Here is an 18,332-nt window from a genome sequence, read left to right as displayed (position 1 = left end):
GGGTGAGCAGCAATGCACAGATGGCCACCCGCTGATTTTTGTGATTTTGGCTTAGGGCGTGCTGAACCCACACACCCGTTTTTGAACCTTCCCCACTGAATGCAAATGTCTCCCGTGGGGGAATGACGAAAGTTCATCACACTTGCCAGTTCTCGAACACACTGACTTGGATGATTGTGCTTATTGCGTTCAAACCGTATACAGCAAACCCTGAAGATCTTTCTGAACGTGGAGAGTCATTAATGTCAAAACGATAATCCTTAAAACAAGAAAACCATTTTCTTGCCATGCTCTGTCCGATGGCATTATTCCCACACAAAACACAAATCTTGCAGACTACCTCCGCTGATGTCACCCCTCTGCTGAACTCAAGCAGAAGAACATATCGGAAATATTTAGATTTTTCCACTTGGTGCTCCATTTGCTAGCTTCAACAGTTCCACTCACTACTTCCAAATGATAAAATGACAACACGTAAACTCAAACAGCAGTAGTGAATTACCAATAAAAATTGACTATTGATAAATAAACCCATAGCAACAGGAAAACCAAAATGATAAGAACTATGCACCAACCTAATACATGACGTGGAGGACAGTCAAAGCTGCTTTTGCAGCGCTTCACAGGATTTGGATATGCATTCAAATATTGGAGCTACCGTTACGGTTCGGTAAGAAGTCCGGTAATAACGTGCTGAGTGCGTACTCAATAATACACGAAAGAAAGAAATAGCTGAAAACTTTAGTTCTACTGTTATAATACAGAGTAGAAAAATTATATGTGGTATAACACACTTTTTCATTTTCCTGCACCAAATAAAGCTACTCGGAGCCTGAAAATGTTTAACAATTACTTTTGTTTCTTATTTTGAACTGATTTCTTAGTGGACTCATCGTAGACAAAAGTAGCTCAGGAAATATACAGAGCAGCAGAAATACACTTTTTTTTTTTTAGTGACTTTTGGAGGCTCTGCACAGTACATAAAACTGACCGGTTGCTCTGCATCAACAATGGATGTGAAGATGTTGGAAATTTCATGGAAACGGGCAAGCATTACAAAGACAAATCCGACGACGGACTCCAGTAAGAAATAGTAGCATAATAATCAACTGCCGCCGATATATGTTCACTTGACGTGCCAAACGTTCATAAATAATGATAGAATTGTACAGTTAATGTATCTTATCGTGTCATAGAAAAATAATGATTTATGAAGTTATCGACGCGCTGAAATAAAGGTCTTGATATTAGGGAGTCACGAAAGAGACGTCTGCTGTCCTTTCTGGGGTATTACATGTCAGTCTGCTTCTATGCCAGTCCACCCTTGATTGTCCTGAGCTTTAAGCTCTCGCATCGTCTGGCAACTGGCAGTCCTGAGACAATTGTGCATGTAGTGCTCGATTAGTTGTACTGTAAGGGCCATTTGTCGATTATGATGTGGAGTACTTATATTTAGTTGACAATGTATAGGCCTATGACTAACATTTCCTTTGTTTCTATAGCAATATGCTGAAAACTGTTCCAAGAAAGTGTGCTAAGATGGCCGACATGCGATGCTCTGCTCTTCGTTATCTTTGTATGTTCTACGTATTTAAAGCAGGGAGCTGTTCTCTTGCCTTGTGTTGTAGTGCAGTTCCTATTCGTGGAGCATATTGGCGGCTGACTTACAGTGATTTTCCACCTTTTCGTGATTTCGGTTTGCTTATGGATATTGACGTACTTTACAACGAAGTTTAAAGGACGTGAATGTGTTATTGGCAGAGCAAGCGTCAAAAATTTACATGTGACCGTGAACAGAAGTAAGGGGCCTTACGACAAACCGGTCGGGGTGACGAAGATGGTAAGACACTGGACTGTTTCAGGAGCATTTCGGTTCGATCCCCCTTATAGCTATCCACATTTTGGTTTTCCGTAGTTTGTCTCTATCGATTACGAGAAATGTGGCGGTGGTCTCTTTGAAGAGCACGTGACCGTTTTCCATCTTTCAGCTTGTGTTCAGCCTAGTGTTCTCGTCGATGCGACGTTTTATCTATCTTCCTTCCTTCTTTGCAGCAAGGACGTTATGCTGCTGAATGTATTAATCATAGGGTAAACCTACCTAATGTCGTGATATTAAAGATTGTAAATGAAAAAGCGAAATGAATATTCATTGTAGAAATGGTATATTTTACATGTAAGAGACAGTACATTGCTCTACCAACCCATGATAAAGAACATTTAAGAAATGGAAAACTGTTGAAATTATAAGATGTAGTAAAAGTGGACATGCTAACTAATTTCGTTATTGCATACTTTACTTCGTGGTAATGTGCTTAATTCCGTGATAATTTTCTTATGAACTGCTAAAGTTCACTCAACGCACTTTCCATTCATTTTCAGCATCGGCGTCATAGTCACCAACATTTGCACAAATAGTACGCACAAATATAGCAGCATCAGGCGATTCGGTGGACTGACAACTTTCATGGAATCATCGCACACGAAAACAACACTGATTCCAAGCACTTTTATTGTCTTTACAAATGGTGCACACGTCACCTTTCTCTTGTTCTTTAACTTTTATTTTCGCTTAGACACTGATTTCACTGTGCTACAATCCTTAGTGGATTCACCAGTTAACGTTCAAATCGAACCCTATTTCCTGCGCATGTATTATGAAATTAACTTCCAGTTCACGCGTAAGGACAAATGATACACGCAGTTTATAAGTTATCACATTCTCTTTGTCACCATCACCATAGTCTTTTAAAGTATTCCATGGAATGGAAGAATGTTCAGCAACTTTGTGTGTAGGCCACATTTCTTCCAAAACCTTCTGAAGTGCTTCATGGTAGTCATCAGGTTAACAGGATAGTCGTCTGGCTTCTCTTGGCCACGTAACCCATTTTTGTCTTGTCCTCCTTCGCACATTTGCTTAGAGATGGAGCCATTGTTTCTGAAATGTCGTTCTCCTGTGCGAGTGATTTGGTAAGGCATTTAAATCCAACTTTGATGTGTAAGATTGTATGTATGTTCCACTGGAAATGCAATTGCTCGTAAGTGTCGGATTACTTCCGGGCCAGAGCCACGGCGTGCTGAACATCCCACGGCGGGCGGGCCAAGGCACAGCGTATCACTCGGGTGTGCTCGGTCCTCCTCGGGAGAACCCGGCACAGCGTGGCGTTTCATTTAGGATTGCGGTGAGGCAGAATCGTGATGGTAGCGCTGTTTACCCTTCGCTATTCGTTCGTGATATGAAGGACGTTCACAGTCCAGTAGCTGTTTGCACAAAAAGAGACACTTTTGCAATCTGTCGTCACAGTTCTTCAAATGAATGGAAATGACCGAAGAGACGGATGAGAATTATCAATTCGCACAAGCGACGGGTACTGCTTATTTACTACGAAACGACATTATCGTAACCTGCAGAAAACATATAAACTTTTAGGTGATAATGAAAGATCAAAAATTTACAGTGATCGACAGAATGCATTCATTGTTCTGTACATCAAGAAAAACCTTCTGCTAAATTTGCAGGCATGGAGCACTTAAAGAAATTGATAGTATGGGCAGTAAAATTCTTGATGTCGTACCATTTTCCATTGTCAGTTGTAAAACAGTCTTCAGTGCAAATGAACGAAGAGTATAAAGACATAATATATTACTGCAAAGTACTTTCGTTAAGTCAAGGGACATGCCTGGAACGATTTTTCCATTTAAATATCGCTATAGTTTATTAAAGGAGTGTAGGGACAAAAATTAGAACTTCTGGAATGGATTGCAGACTTCACGTTTTGAGTGGACTTGACTGCACACTGCCCACATTAGAGCATTGCAAGGTAACTTCTTTCTGATTTGATGGAGATGCGTTTAAAAACAAAATCGCGTTGTAGAGGGACCCATTCTGACAAAGGCAATCCAATTCTCTAAGCTCACTGGCTTGAAAGGTAGCGCGAGGTATGAAGACTTCATTGTGGCCTTGCAAGGATTACAACAATAGTTTTATCAGGGTTTTAAGGAAACTGTCAGTCTTAAATCTGTTTTCGAGATGATTTGCCGTTTCAGTTGAAAGAACCCCTGTGCATGTGCAGACGTAACTGATCGACCTGCAAGGTAATTTCAGTCTGAATTACAAAATTTTTTGCTTTAAAACAGTCTAGGACATCTACATTCTTTTCTCCTGTAGATTTTCCAAGTCTCCGTAATGAGTTTGCAAAAATGCTACAATATTTCGCTTGACGTATTTGTGTGAAAGACATTCTTTCGATTGTCAAACTAAATAACTCAAGATTACGTGGCAACTTGAGTGCGAAACTCAGTGAAATTGCCTTCATCAGTCCGTATGCTGACAGTTTGTACCAGATAAAAATTATGACTTCAGCGTGCCAAAAATAATTAATTAATATCAGAAACTGGTTTTGTTTGTGATCTATGTTGTTGAGAAATGTGAAATATGAAACCAAGTAGTATGCAGTACGCCTGTCCTGCCATTTAAAGGAGGCGCGTCCCCTGTTTTCCCCTCTTCCCCCTTCTCCGGCTCAGACAATACGGTGCGTCGGTGGGGGAAATGTGAAGATCGTTTGAGAGGCCCCTGGATCACTTGAACAACAAACCTTAATGAGCATGTATTACAGGATCAGCGCAGCATACGAAGTATTTCGCCCAACACAAAAAACAATGAACAGTCTGTTCCAAACACGGCGTTTATTCCCGCCCAGAACGTCTTTCCCATATACACTCCTGGAAATTGAAATAAGAACACCGTGAATTCATTGTCCCAGGAAGGGGAAACTTTATTGACACATTCCTGGGGTCAGATACATCACATGATCACACTGACAGAACCACAGGCACATAGACACAGGCAACAGAGCATGCACAATGACGGCACTAGTACAGTGTATATCCACGTTTCGCAGCAATGCAGGCTGCTATTCTCCCATGGAGACGATCGTAGAGATGCTGCATGTAGTCCTGTGGAACGGCTTGCCATGCCATTTCCACCTGGCGCCTCAGTTGGACCAGCGTTCGTGCTGGACGTGCAGACCGCGTGAGACGACGCTTCATCCAGTCCCAAACACGCTCAATGGGGGACAGATCCGGAGATCTTGCTGGCCAGGGTAGTTGACTTAAACCTTCTAGAGCACGTTGGGTGGCACGGGATACATGCGGACGTGCATTGTCCTGTTCCCTTGCCGGTCTAGGAATGGTAGAACGATGGGTTCGATGACGGTTTGGATGCACCGTGAACCATTCAGTGTCCTCTCGACGATCACCAGAGGTGTACGGCCAGTGTAGGAGATCGCTCCCCACACCATGATGCCGGGTGTTGGCCCTGTGTGCCTCGGTCGTATGCAGTCCTGATTGTGGCGCTCACCTGCACGGCGCCAAACACGCATACGACCATCATTGGCAGCAAGGCAGAAGCGACTCTCATCGCTGAAGACGACACGTCTCCATTCGTCCCTCCATTCACGCCTGTCGCGACACCACTGGAGGCGGGCTGCACGATGTTGGGGCGTGAGCGGAAGACGGCCAAACGGTGTGCGAGACCGTAGCCCAGCTTCATGGAGACGGTTGCGAATGGTCCTCGCCGATACCCCAGGAGCAACAGTGTCCCTGATTTGCTGGGATGTGGCGGTGCGGTCCCCTACGGCACTGCGTAGGATACCACGGTCTTGGCGTGCATCCGTGCGTCGCTGCGGTCCGGTCCCAGGTCGACGGGCACGTGCACCTTCCGCCGACCACTGGCGACAACATCGATGTACTGTGGAGACCTCACGCCCCACGTGTTGAGCAATTCGGCGGTACGTCCACCCGGCCTCCCGCATGCCCACTATACGCCCTCGCTCAAAGTCCGTCAACTGCACATACGGTTCACGTCCACGCTGTCGCGGCATGCTACCAGTGTTAAGGACTGCGATGGAGCTCCGTATGCTACGGCAAACTGGTTGACACTGACGGCGGCGGTGCACAAATGCTGCGCAGCTAGCGCCATTCGGCGGCCAACACCGCTGTTCCTGGTGTGTCCGCTGTGCCGTGCGTGTGATCATTGCTTGTACAGCCCTCTCGCAGTGTCCGGAGCAAGTATGGTGGGTCTGACACACCGGTGTCAATGTGTTCTTTTTTCCATTTCCAGGAGTGTAAAACATTGGTTGACCTGGGGGAGGACCGGCCGTTGTGGTCACAAGGTTCTAGGCGCTTCAGTCCGGAACCGCGCTGCTGCTATGGTCGCAGGTTCGAATCCTGCCTCGGGCGTGGATGTGTGTGATGTCCTTAGGTTAGTTAGGTTTAAGTATTTCTAAGTTCTAGGGGACTGATGACCTCAGATGTTAAGTCCCATAGTGCTTAGAGCCATCTGAACCTGGGGGAGGGAATCAAACAGCGAAGTATAAAGACGTTCCTGTCATTTGTTGTTGACCATTGGAACTGTGTGTAGAAGGCCTACTTTATGTAGGGCAAAGAATGTGTCTGCTATCAGGGAATAAAGTAGGTTAACCCTATATGAAGTCATGTTTTGCATCCGGTGCAGAGTTATGCTGAGCTTTGTCTTTCTGACTTAGGATGTCAGTCGCTTACAATGAACTTATTAGAAGTATTCTTACATTCATTGAACAGAAGACGATTGACATGAATTGCACTAATAGACTACTACGAAAGTGTTTCAGTAGTGCCTGATTTAATTTAGTATTTCAAACTAATTTTCCCCCTCCCCCCTTTCCCCCACCGCACCCGCACACGTGATGCATCTTTTCCATCATCCGAAACTATTTCTAAACTTCTAAATGTATTTGCTGACTGCGAGTTCGTTGACATCAGGTTTATCTACTACCCGATATTCAGATATAGGGTAGTAGGTATACATAATACATCTGATGTCATCGAATTCGCAGCCACTCAATAAATTTCGAAGTATTTCGTACAGCTGTGCATTGCCAAGAGTGTCTGTTCTTTCAGACGCGCATATAAGTATTTCTAAAATTACCTTCAAATTGCTGAGATCATTTATCATCCCATTTCTGCCCGGGCTTTCATCCTAGAAAAGAGTCTTTGCGTTTCTTTCCATCGAATCTTTACTTTGTGAAATAATTGACCTCCAAACTGATCAGCAGTTAGCTTTCTTCCACTGGCAGAATACATTATTGTCAAATGACAAGCGACTACAGCGGAAAAGAAATTAGAGTTCCTTGCTGCAGCACATCTGGGTGGTTCAACTGGTTCTAAGCACTATGGGTTTTAACAACCGTCTCCTAGAACTTAGAACTGCTTAAACCTAACTAACCTAAGGACATCACACACATCCATGCCCGAGGCAGGATTCGAACCTGCGACCGTAGCAGCCACGTGGTTCCGGGCTGAAGCTCCTAGAACCTCTTGATCACAGCGGCTGGCCGTCTGGGTGGTCTAGACATTCGGAAGTAAGGTAATCCTTGATCACCACATGCGCCTCACAGTACAGAACCTCACTAGTAACTTTTGTATGGTGCGGCTGCACGGGAGCACGTAACAGGAATCTTGTGTTTTAAGTAAGCAGTGGTTCCAAAGAAGCCGCGGTTCACTGCTCATACATATTTTGTTGCATACGCTTCAGACCATGACGCAAATTTTGAAGCGCTGTTCTCCTAAATTACGGTACACTTTCTGATCAAAATTACCTGGACAGCTATTAAAGAGCATTAATATCAGGTGTGTACAACATTCGCCTTCAGGACGGCTTGAATTCTGCTGGGGTCACTTTCGTTGGGGCACTATCAATTAGGTTGATAAGCGTGTGTGAAGCAATTGCAGCCCATACTTCCTCGAAGGCGAAAGACAGATAAAAATGTAAGACGTTGGGATCAAAAGGGAAATAGTTCTAAATCATCCCAGATGTGTTCCATTGGGTTCAAGTCGGGACTCGGGGCAGGGCAGGTCATTTCAGGAATGTTACTGTCCAGACACCATTGTCTCGCAGGCACTGGTTTTTGATACGGTGCTTTGACATTCGGATACAAACACTGTCTGTGAAGCGTTTCTGTGCTGCATACAGTACACATGTCCTTTCGCATTTAGTGTTTTCACAAGTACAGTAAAGGAAGCACGCCTTCCCACACCGTAAGACCAACTTCTTCGTACGTCACTGTTTTCACTACACGTGATGGCACGCAACGTTCTCGAGGCGTTCGCCAATCTGGAACCCTTGCATCGGAATGCTACAAGATAGAGCGTGGTGTATGACTCCAGATTGTTTCGAGTCGCATACTTTAAAGTGGCGACTGTCTTTATACCACCACAAGCATCGCTTAGGACTGACTACGGAAATTTTTGGCTTATGAGGAACTCATCGACCATTGAACACCAAGCTTTTTAACTGCCTAAATACAGCCATTGTACCTGCTGGACTGCTGGTAGCAGTTTCGAACTCACGAGTGACGTGTTCCGCTGATTTCATGAGCTTTTCTGCACCCGCCCTCCGTAGTACTCGACTGTCCCCGATCGTCAGTAGACGAGGTCTGGCTGGTCTCGGTTAAACTGTGCTTGTTCCTTAGCGTTTCCATTTCCGAATCACATCACTATCAGTCGACTTTGGCAGCCTTAGAAGGGTTGAAATTTTCCTAACGGATTTGTCAGTCACGTGGCATCTAATGACTAGTCAACGTTCAAGTCACCGAGCTCTCCTGATGACCCGTTCTGCTGTCACTGCTTCTCTACTGACGTCACAGTACTCCCTGTCTCCGTTTATAGTCGCAGGTCCATCCATCGTGACATCTTGTAGTCAGTTCCGAACTACTTAAGGGTGTCCAGAGACTTTTGATCAGATGGTGCATATGTGAGTCTGCCACGTATGGATTCATAGTGTTACGCGTGCAGAAGCGTTTAGTTCTTTCCGAGAGCTTAAAATTGCTGCTGACTGAGGACGAATGGATTTGGGAATCACTTGATGTTACTTCTGCCAGGCAGGCATAAATCAGATGTCCTCATGACTTCAACATCTTGTCCCTATCTCTTTGGCGGCTAATAATAGCAGAGCAGCCTGGGTGCGGTTGGACAGCCGTACATATCTGCGGGACCAAGGAGTGGGGAACGCGGAAGCAATCCAGCACGCTGGGTGGCGAGTGGAGCGCAGTGGAAATAGACTGCGACGGCCGGGCTCTGCCTGTAGCTGTGTCCGCTGCTCCGAGAAGCTGGCGGGGAGTGGACTGTCCTCGGTGAGGCCGATGAGTCAAGAAAGAGCAAAACCTGTCACATGAAACATGCACGCGAAATTTTCTCCGTTGAAATAAATGACAGCTCAGTAATGGGAAATTACAGCTGTTAAGGCGTCAGTATGAAGAAAGCAACTTGCAGTTATCACATGTTGCACCTGCCCTATAGGATCATAGACTGCGATATGACAGGTGATCTGTATATTCCTCCATTCTTCCAGAAGCATAGCGAAGAGATCTGTTGCTTGTGAAGCTGTTTGATCTAATCGCTAAAGGGCGCTAAATATTAGGTTGGTAAGTAAGTCCGTAGCGTTTCTCCGTGAGTTAAACAAACATAACAGAGACTGTTAGCGTCAATAATACATGTATTTTCCTTCAGCATTTACAACTGTCTTCCAACGCTGGGGTAATTCTCCTATTCCACGACTGTACAAATCACGTGTTTTCATGTGAAAAACTCGTCGATGCATGTTTGGAGCACATTTCCACCCGAAAAAGAAGTCCCTTGAAGATTGTTCTGTAGAGAACGGAAAAGGTGAAAATCGGAGGGCGCAAAACCGGGGAATAAAGTGGGTGCGGAATGACTTCCCATCCCAACTCCCGTCCAGAGTTTTTGTCAGTGTAACAGAATCGGGGTCGGTGTTATCACAGAGCAGCAGCAACACTTCACGGAGTCTTTTTGGTCGTTGTTCTTGGATCACGTCAATAAAACCTCTGTTGTTGACAGTGAACGTCAGCAGTGACTGTTACATCTCGGGGAAGCAATTCGTAGTACACCAGATGCATAACAAAAAAAAATGGTTCAAATGGCTCTGAGCACTATGGGACTCAACTTCTAAGGTCGTCAGTCCCCTAGGACTCAGAACTACTTAAAAGTAACTAACCTAAGGACATCACACATATCCATGCCCGAGGCAGGATTCGAACCTGCGACCGTAGCGGTCGCGCGGTTCCAGACTGTAGCGCCTAGAACCGCTCGTCCACCCGGCCGGCAGATGCATAACATCTTTTATGGGTGTGCGCAGGTCTTTGTACGGGGAGATGCTGCGTTCTTTGGCTCAACCATTCCTTTCTTTTCCTTGTGTTGGCATGAAGACGCCAGTTCTCGTCACCAGTTACAATACATGATATTAATGGTCTATGTGGTGCACGAAAAGATTGATGACGAGCAAGCAGAGATGCACATGGGATAGATGCATATGGGAGACGTGAAACTGCGACAAGAATTTGACAGAGCACCTAAGTCGAAACGAGGTCCGTGGAGCTCTGATAACATTGCGAGTGCAACCCTTCAAAAATTATTCCATGTGGTGTGCAAGAATATGAGACAGGCAGAGTACCCTCAGACTTCAAGAAGTATAATTTCAACTCCAAAGAAAGCAAGTGGAGATATATGTGAAATTTACCCAACTATCAATTTGATAAGTCATAGTGAAAAGGTACTAAAAAGAATTCTTCACAGGAGAATGAAAAAATTGGTAGAAGCGGACCTCGGGTAACATTTCTGTGGATTTCGGTGAAATGTAGGAACATGCGAGGCAATTCTGAGGCTATGACTTATCTCAGAAGATAGATTAAGGGAAAGCAAAGTCATTTTATAGCATTTGTAGACTTATAGAAAGCTTTTGACGATGCTGACTGGAATAACCTCATTGAAATTCTGAAGATTGCAGGGGCAAAATAAAGGGAGCGAAAGGCTACTTTCAATTCGTTTAGAAACCAGACGGCAGTTATATAAGTAGAGGGGTCATGAAAGGGGAACAATGGATGATAAGGGGGTGAGACATCGTTATAGCCTATCATCGATGTTATTCAATTTGCACATTGAGCAAGCAGTAAAGGAAACCAAAGAAAAATTTGTGGAAAGAATTAAAGTCCAGGGAGAAGAATTAAAAACAGTGAAGTTTGTCGATGACATAGTATTCTGTCAGAGACAGCAAAGGACTTGGGAGAGCAGTTCAACACAACGGACAGTGTCTTGAAAGGAAGATATAAGATGAACAACAACAAAAGCAAAACAAAGGTAACTGAATGTAGTCGAATTAAATCCGGTGATGCTGAGGGAACTAGATTAGGAAACAAGGCACTTAAAGTAGTAGACGAGTAGCAGTAAAATAACTGATGATGGCCGAAGCAGAGAGGATATAAAAAGTAAACTGGCAATGGCAAGAAAAGCTTTTCTGAAGAAAAGATATTTGCTAATATCGTATACAGATTTAAGTGTTAGGAGGCGTTTTCTGCAAGTATTTGTATGGAATGTAGCCACGTATGGAAGTAAAATATGAACGATAAACAAGTTTACACAAGAAGAGAATAGAAGCTTTCCAAATGTGACGCTACACAAGACAGCTGAAGATAAGATGCGTAGATCATGTAACTAATCAGGAGTTACTGAACAGAACTGGAGAGGAAAGAAATAAGTGGCACAAGCTAACTAGAAGGAGGGATCGGTTGATAGGAAACATTCTGAGACATCAAGTGATCACCAATTTAGTACTGCAGGAAAGTGTAAGTTACTCGGAGATGATGAGCCGTGCACAGAATACAGTAGCATTGAGAGCTGCACCAAACCGGTTGTCGACTGAAGTTCACAACAAAAAAAACACCACCACCACCACCACCACCAATAACAACAACATCAACATCATTTTACTCCTAGAATTTGATGTGTCGTGTCCTATTACTCTGTTTTATCACCGTAAATTTATACGTGTTGATTAGGATATATTCCATGCTCTCTCTCTCTCTCTCTCTCTCTCTCTCTCTCTCTCTCTCTCTCTCTCTCTCTCTATCTCTCTCTCTACTGGCCATTAAAATTGCTACACCACGAAGATGGCGTGCTACAAACGCAAAATTTAACCGACAGGAAGAAGATGCTGTGATACGCAAATAATTAGCTTTCCAGAGCATTCACACAAGGCTGGCGCCGGTGGCGCACCTACAACGTGCTGACATGAGGAAAGTTTCCAACCGATTTCTCATACACAAACAGCAGTTGACCGGTGTTGCCTGGTGAAACGTTGTTGAGATGCCTCGTGAAAGGAGGAGAAATACGTACCATCACGTTTCCGACATTGATAAAGTTCGGATTGTAGCCTACGGCGATTGCGGTTTATCGTATCGCGACATTGCTGCTCACGTTCGTCGAGATCCAATGACTGTTAGCAGAATATGGAATCGGTGGGTTCAGGAGGGTAATACGGAACGCCATGTTGGATACCAACGGCCTCGTATCACTAGCAGTCGAGATGACAGGCATCTTATCCACATGGCTGTATCGGATCATGCAGCCACGTCTCTATCTCTGAGTCAACAGATGGGGACGTTTGCAAGACAGCAACCATCTGCACGAACAGTTCGACGACCTTTGCAGCAGTATGGACTATCAACTCGGAGACCATGGCTGCGGTTACCCTTGACGCTGCATCACAGACAGGAGCGCCTGCGATGGTGTACTCAACGACGAACCTGGGTGCACGAATGACAAAACGTCATTTTTTCAGATGAATCCAGATTTTGTTTACAGCATCATGATGGTCGCATCCGTGTTTGGCGACATCGCGGTGAACGCACATTGGAAGCGCGTATTCGTCATCGCTATACTGGCGTATCACCCGGCGTGATGGGTATGGGGTGCCATTGGTTACACGTCTCGGTCATCTGTTCGCATTGACGACACTTTGAACAGTGGACGTTACATTTCAGATGTGTTACGACCGGTGGCTCTACACGTCATTGGATCCCTGCGAAACCCTACATTTCAGTAGGATAATGAACGACCGCATGTTGCAGGTCCTGTACGGACCTTTCTGGATACTGAATATGTTCGACTGCTGCCCTGGCCAACACATTCTCCAGATCTCTCACCAATTGAAAACGTCTGCTCAATGGTGCCCGAGCAACTGGCTCGTCACAATACGCTAGTCACTACTCTTGATGAACTGTGGTATCGTGTTGAAGCTGCATGGGCAGGTGTACCTGTACACGCCATCCAAACTCAGTTTGACTCAATGCCCAGCCGTATCAAGGCCGTTATTAAGGCCAGAGGTCGTCGTTCTGAGTACTGATTTCTCAGGATCTATGCATGCAAATTGCGTGAAAATGTAATCACATGTCAGCTGTAGTATAACATATTTGTCCAATGAATACTCGTTTAATATCTGCATTTCTTCTTGGTGTAGCAATTTTAATGGCCAGTAGTGTATATATAGTACTACATTCGAGGAAAGTAATCGGGACTGATGTTGTGACATCTCGCTCACGTTAAAACAATTCGCTCATGAATACTTCGTGATCTTTCTGGATGATAAAGTACATTGAGATGTATGGACTAATCGCAGCGCGTAAATACCTTCGTACAATAACGAATTTTGCATATGAAACTGGGCTATATATCATCAGCGGAGAGGTTCCAGCATTACTGCTTAACGACACCCCGCCGCACAACCTAATGCTTTCTACTGTGCTTTCACGCTCACAACCACTTCTCAGACACTCCCGTGGTACCATTCTACATAGGTTTACTTCATCTGGATACGAGAATTCTCGTCAAGAAGAAAATCATTATATTATACATACACTCCTGGAAATGGAAAAAAGAACACATTGACACCGGTGTGTCAGACCCACCATACTTGCTCCGGACACTGCGAGAGGGCTGTACAAGCAATGATCACACGCACGGCACAGCGGACACACCAGGAACCGGGGTGTTGGCCGTCGAATGGCGCTAGCTGCGCAGCATTTGTGCACCGCCGCCGTCAGTGTCAGCCAGTTTGCCGTGGCATACGGAGCTCCATCGCAGTCTTTAACACTGGTAGCATGCCGCGACAGCGTGGACGTGAACCGTATGTGCAGTTGACGGACTTTGAGCGAGGGCGTATAGTGGGTATGCGGGAGGCCGGGTGGACGTACCGCCGAATTGCTCAACACGTGGGGCGTGAGGTCTCCACAGTACATCGATGTTGTCGCCAGTGGTCGGCGGAAGGTGCACGTTCCCGTCGACCTGGGACTGGACCGCAGCGACGCACGGATGCACGCCAAGACCGTAGGATCCTACGCAGTGCCGTAGGGGACCGCACCGCCACTTCCCAGCAAATTAGGGACACTGTTGCTCCTGGGGTATCGGCGAGGACCATTCGCAACCGTCTCCATGAAGCTGGGCTACGGTCCCGCACACCGTTAGGCCGTCTTCCGCTCACGCCCCAACATCGTGCAGCCCGCCTCCAGTGGTGTCGCGACAGGCGTGAATGGAGGGACGAATGGAGACGTGTCGTCTTCAGCGATGAGAGTCGCTTCTGCCTTGGTGCCAATGATGGTCGTATGCGTGTTTGGCGCCGTGCAGGTGAGCGCCACAATCAGGACTGCATACGACCGAGGCACACAGGGCCAACACCCGGCATCATGGTGTGGGGAGCGATCTCCTACACTGGCCGTACACCTCTGGTGATCGTCGAGGGGACACTGAATAGTGCAAGGTACATCCAAACCGTCATCGAAACCATCGTTCTACCATTCCTATAGCGGCAAGGGAACTTGCTGTTCCAACAGGACAATGCACGTCGGCATGTATCCCGTGCCACCCAACGTGCTCTAGAAGGTGTAAGTCAACTTCCCTGGCCAGCAAGATCTCCGGATCTGTCCCCCATTGAGCATGTTTGGGACTGGATGAAGCGTCGTCTCACGCGGTCTGCACGTCCAGCACGAACGCTGGTCCATCTGAGGTGCCAGGTGGAAATGGCATGGCAAGCCGTTCCACAGGACTACATCCAACATCTCTACGATCGTCTCCATGGGAGAATAGCAGCCTGCATTGCTGCGAAACGTGGATATACACTGTACTAGTGCCGACATTGTGCATGCTCTGTTGCCTGTGTCTATGTGCCTGTGGTTCTGTCAGTGTGATCATGTGATGTATCTGACCCCAGGAATGTGTCAATAAAGTTTCCCCTTCCTGGGACAATGAATTCACGGTGTTCTTATTTCAATTTCCAGGAGTGTATTTAAATATTAATCGTATTTAAATCTAACGAAAAATTTGCAAGTAACTATGTAGTTTTCTCAGTAACAGAGCGAAATTTGTAGGAAAGAAAGAGAGTTACTGAGGAAGCGTTAATTTTTTATCGGATGTAGATGATAAATAATCAATGTAATACAGGCAAATCTCATAAATGATTCGAGGCTTAATTGTTTTTCGGTCAAAAATTCATTCGGAACTCTACATTCGCAAAGACAAAAACTGTTTTCTTTCGATTGCTACCAGCTCATAAACTAAAGCGATGTATTTAACTGCTTTGACAATTGCTAGGCAAAAGCTTATTACCTTTCAACATGCGTGAAACGACATGAAGTACACCTGCCTGAGTATTGTATTTTTAGTCTTTATCGCTGACAGACACTTTGTAGTAAAGTACTACGATTAGAATTAAAACGTTTACGTAATAAACATCTGAATGTTACCTTCCCCGAGCCGTTTAACTGTTAACAAACTCTCAGGAAGGAGAGCAATGTGCGCTTGCTGGAGGCGCAGCAGATATACAATATCCTCGGCTGTAAAAGACCACAGTGTTTACTACCGAGATAGCGTAATTCTAATAATTACGAAGCACACCTGCGATTTACAGACCGTCAAAGAGGTTTTTTTTTTGCGCCTTTATGAGTAGCATACCTTACTATAAGCGAGGTGCATCACCATAATTTCTTGATCAAGGGTAACTGCATCCACAGCTGTAGCACGGTCATCGTAAAACCATGATGACGCGGTTTACGAGAAGTGACATTAAGGCGGTGTTAACGACGGTGATTAAGAATACGACACGAGCGCAAAGCAGTAACTCAAGAATCCCATAAAAAGTAACGTGAGTGGGAGTCCCTCAAATGGATTGTCCAGTCGTCTGTTTTCAAGTTGTTTCAGTTTACTAGGGAAAGCTCGTCTATGGTCTAGTGTGAAATCCGAACCATGTGTCGCTTCTGGAGTATCTTCTAACGTCTAGCATAAAGGCAGACTGAAAAATTTCACTGTCTGACCGGGATTCGATTCGGTGGCCCAAGGACGTAGCCAAAAAGGAGAGGGGGTGTCCAGACCCCCCTATCACCTGCATGAAACAGTTACACATGACATAGTTGGCATTTAGTGTAACTGAAAGGCATTTCGATTTTGTCATACGACAAGAAATGGTTACGCACTGTCAATAGTGAACAAGACCATCGGCAGATTTAAACTATCCATACATAGATAGCACTATCAGCTACCGCCAATCTCTACTTTTGCCAAGACCAACTACCGTGCACTGTTGGCCTTACTGGAGCTCACTTGTTGTTACGTTACTTGCAGTTAAATTTAATACAAGAGCTGTTGTTTATTGTTTTCGTGCTGTGTGCTGTTGTGATAGTTCCCAATTATGCGTAATTTTGAAAGAAGAGGAAAAACGATTTTTATTTGTCTACTAGCGTTATGCTAAGTCAAAAATTTGTTCACACTACTTTTACAGCCTAATTACCTGTCTACAGGAGCTTAATGTTTGCAGTGGAGTCGTTATTTGGAGACTGGTAGGTCTCTGGGGCTGCAATAATTCAGTATTTCACAAGGCAGCGGAGCGGTAAACATCATTACAAATAACAGTGTATTAAAATAGTGCATAAACTGCATTTGGATTTGCCTGTGTCGCCCAAGCATCGCGTTGATCTACAAAAATGGAGCCAAAACAACGGTGCTTGCATTTACTTAAAAAAATTTTGTTCAAAATTCTATCATTAGTATCCCAGATGGCAAAATATCGTCCAGTCTGGTTACCCGAGAGGTATTCAATTGCGAAAATCGGTTCCGAAACGGAACCACGGGGATAGTTTTATGAAGAGCTGAAGGGATATGTGATTACAGTGCTCTCTCTAATCCGTTCGTTTCTAAATTATTTTTTTCAGCGGGCTGCTTAAATTCGTCCGGGCCGTCTGCGTTCTACGCTCCTCTCCTCTTTTATGACCAACATCTATTTATGCTTTTGTAATATAATAATAACTAAAGCCAAGAATTCTATGCACGTTTAAATCTTAAAGAATGCATCCATTAAGACACTATCAAATGACCAACCATGACATGGTCAAAGATAACTCCATATTTTGTTGTGCTCTATTCTTCAAGTTTTACTACAAGAATAATATTTTTCTGTGAAATGAGTTATTCGTAATATTCTAGGAACAGTCAGTTCAGCCATCATAACTCTGAGGTAATTGTAAATTAATCTGATGTAAACGAACGACTAAGTATGTTGTACAGGGTGTTTATTAGCATTAAAGACAGCATAATCATATTATCATGGATGAACGCAAACTCAATTATGAGGTCACATACATCAGAAGTGTAATTGAAATCAATGCATGTATCAACGTTAAGATCCAAAAAGTGAAGCCTCACAGAATTCGTGTACTCTGTTTTGTTTTATAAATAAACTAGGCAGGTACCGGGCGTTGCCTGGGTACACATTACTTACTTATTCCAATATTCCATTAGTCCATCTCCTTCTTCCTTATCTCTCTGGCCATCACTTCCACTGGCCCCTCTCTCTGTCTACTCCCTCCCCCCCCCTTCTCTCTGTCCTCTTCGTCCTCGTCCTCCCCCCCCCCCCCCCTCTGTCCATCTCCTGCCTTTCTGTGTCCATCTGCCTGTCTACACTCTCTCTGTCCGCATGCTCCTCTTTCTTTTCTCTGCTATACCCACCTGTCCCCTGACATTGACGTGTAGTCTGGCAATCAGAAACAGTGTGACACCACCTTTCCTTTCCGTGCTACCGAAATGATGCCAACGAAAATACTGTCCAACATCCAGTTTCGAACCGACTACCTGTGCTTGTGTTGACAGCTACTGTAGTCGGTAAAGGGTTTAACTGATACCTACCATGTCGTTACTCACCATTAATTCCTGATTGATTAGTATTCTATTTTTATACGGCAGCTACGCTACATAAGAGTCCAGAATTAGAACACAGTTATTTCACTAAATACACCTGTTGAATGTATTTACGGTGAGAGCTAAGCGCAAAGTTCAGAAAGACCTTTTTATCCGTTGCTGCTGCTAAGGTAATATCATTTATTAGATTTCACGTAAATTTTTGTGTTTCAAAAATAAATAATGTATCCGTGAAAGACAAGCGCTATACATGTATTTAATTTTTA

At 44.7% G+C, this 18,332-nt stretch overlaps 1 protein-coding gene across 8 annotated transcripts in view; it reads left to right on the top strand.

Moving 5' to 3' along the window:
• The window catches only part of LOC126272094 (ribosome-binding protein 1), a 576,027-nt gene that overhangs the window by 461,372 nt on the left and 96,323 nt on the right, over window positions 1-18,332 (top strand). The gene's annotated exons all lie outside the window — the stretch shown is intronic.

The sequence above is a fragment of the Schistocerca gregaria genome, chromosome 1, assembly GCF_023897955.1.
Source record: "Schistocerca gregaria isolate iqSchGreg1 chromosome 1, iqSchGreg1.2, whole genome shotgun sequence".
In the NCBI taxonomy this organism is placed as follows: Eukaryota; Metazoa; Arthropoda; class Insecta; order Orthoptera; family Acrididae; genus Schistocerca; species Schistocerca gregaria.
Note: the sequence above shows the minus strand (reverse complement) of the source record. Positions and strands in the feature narration are given on the sequence as shown.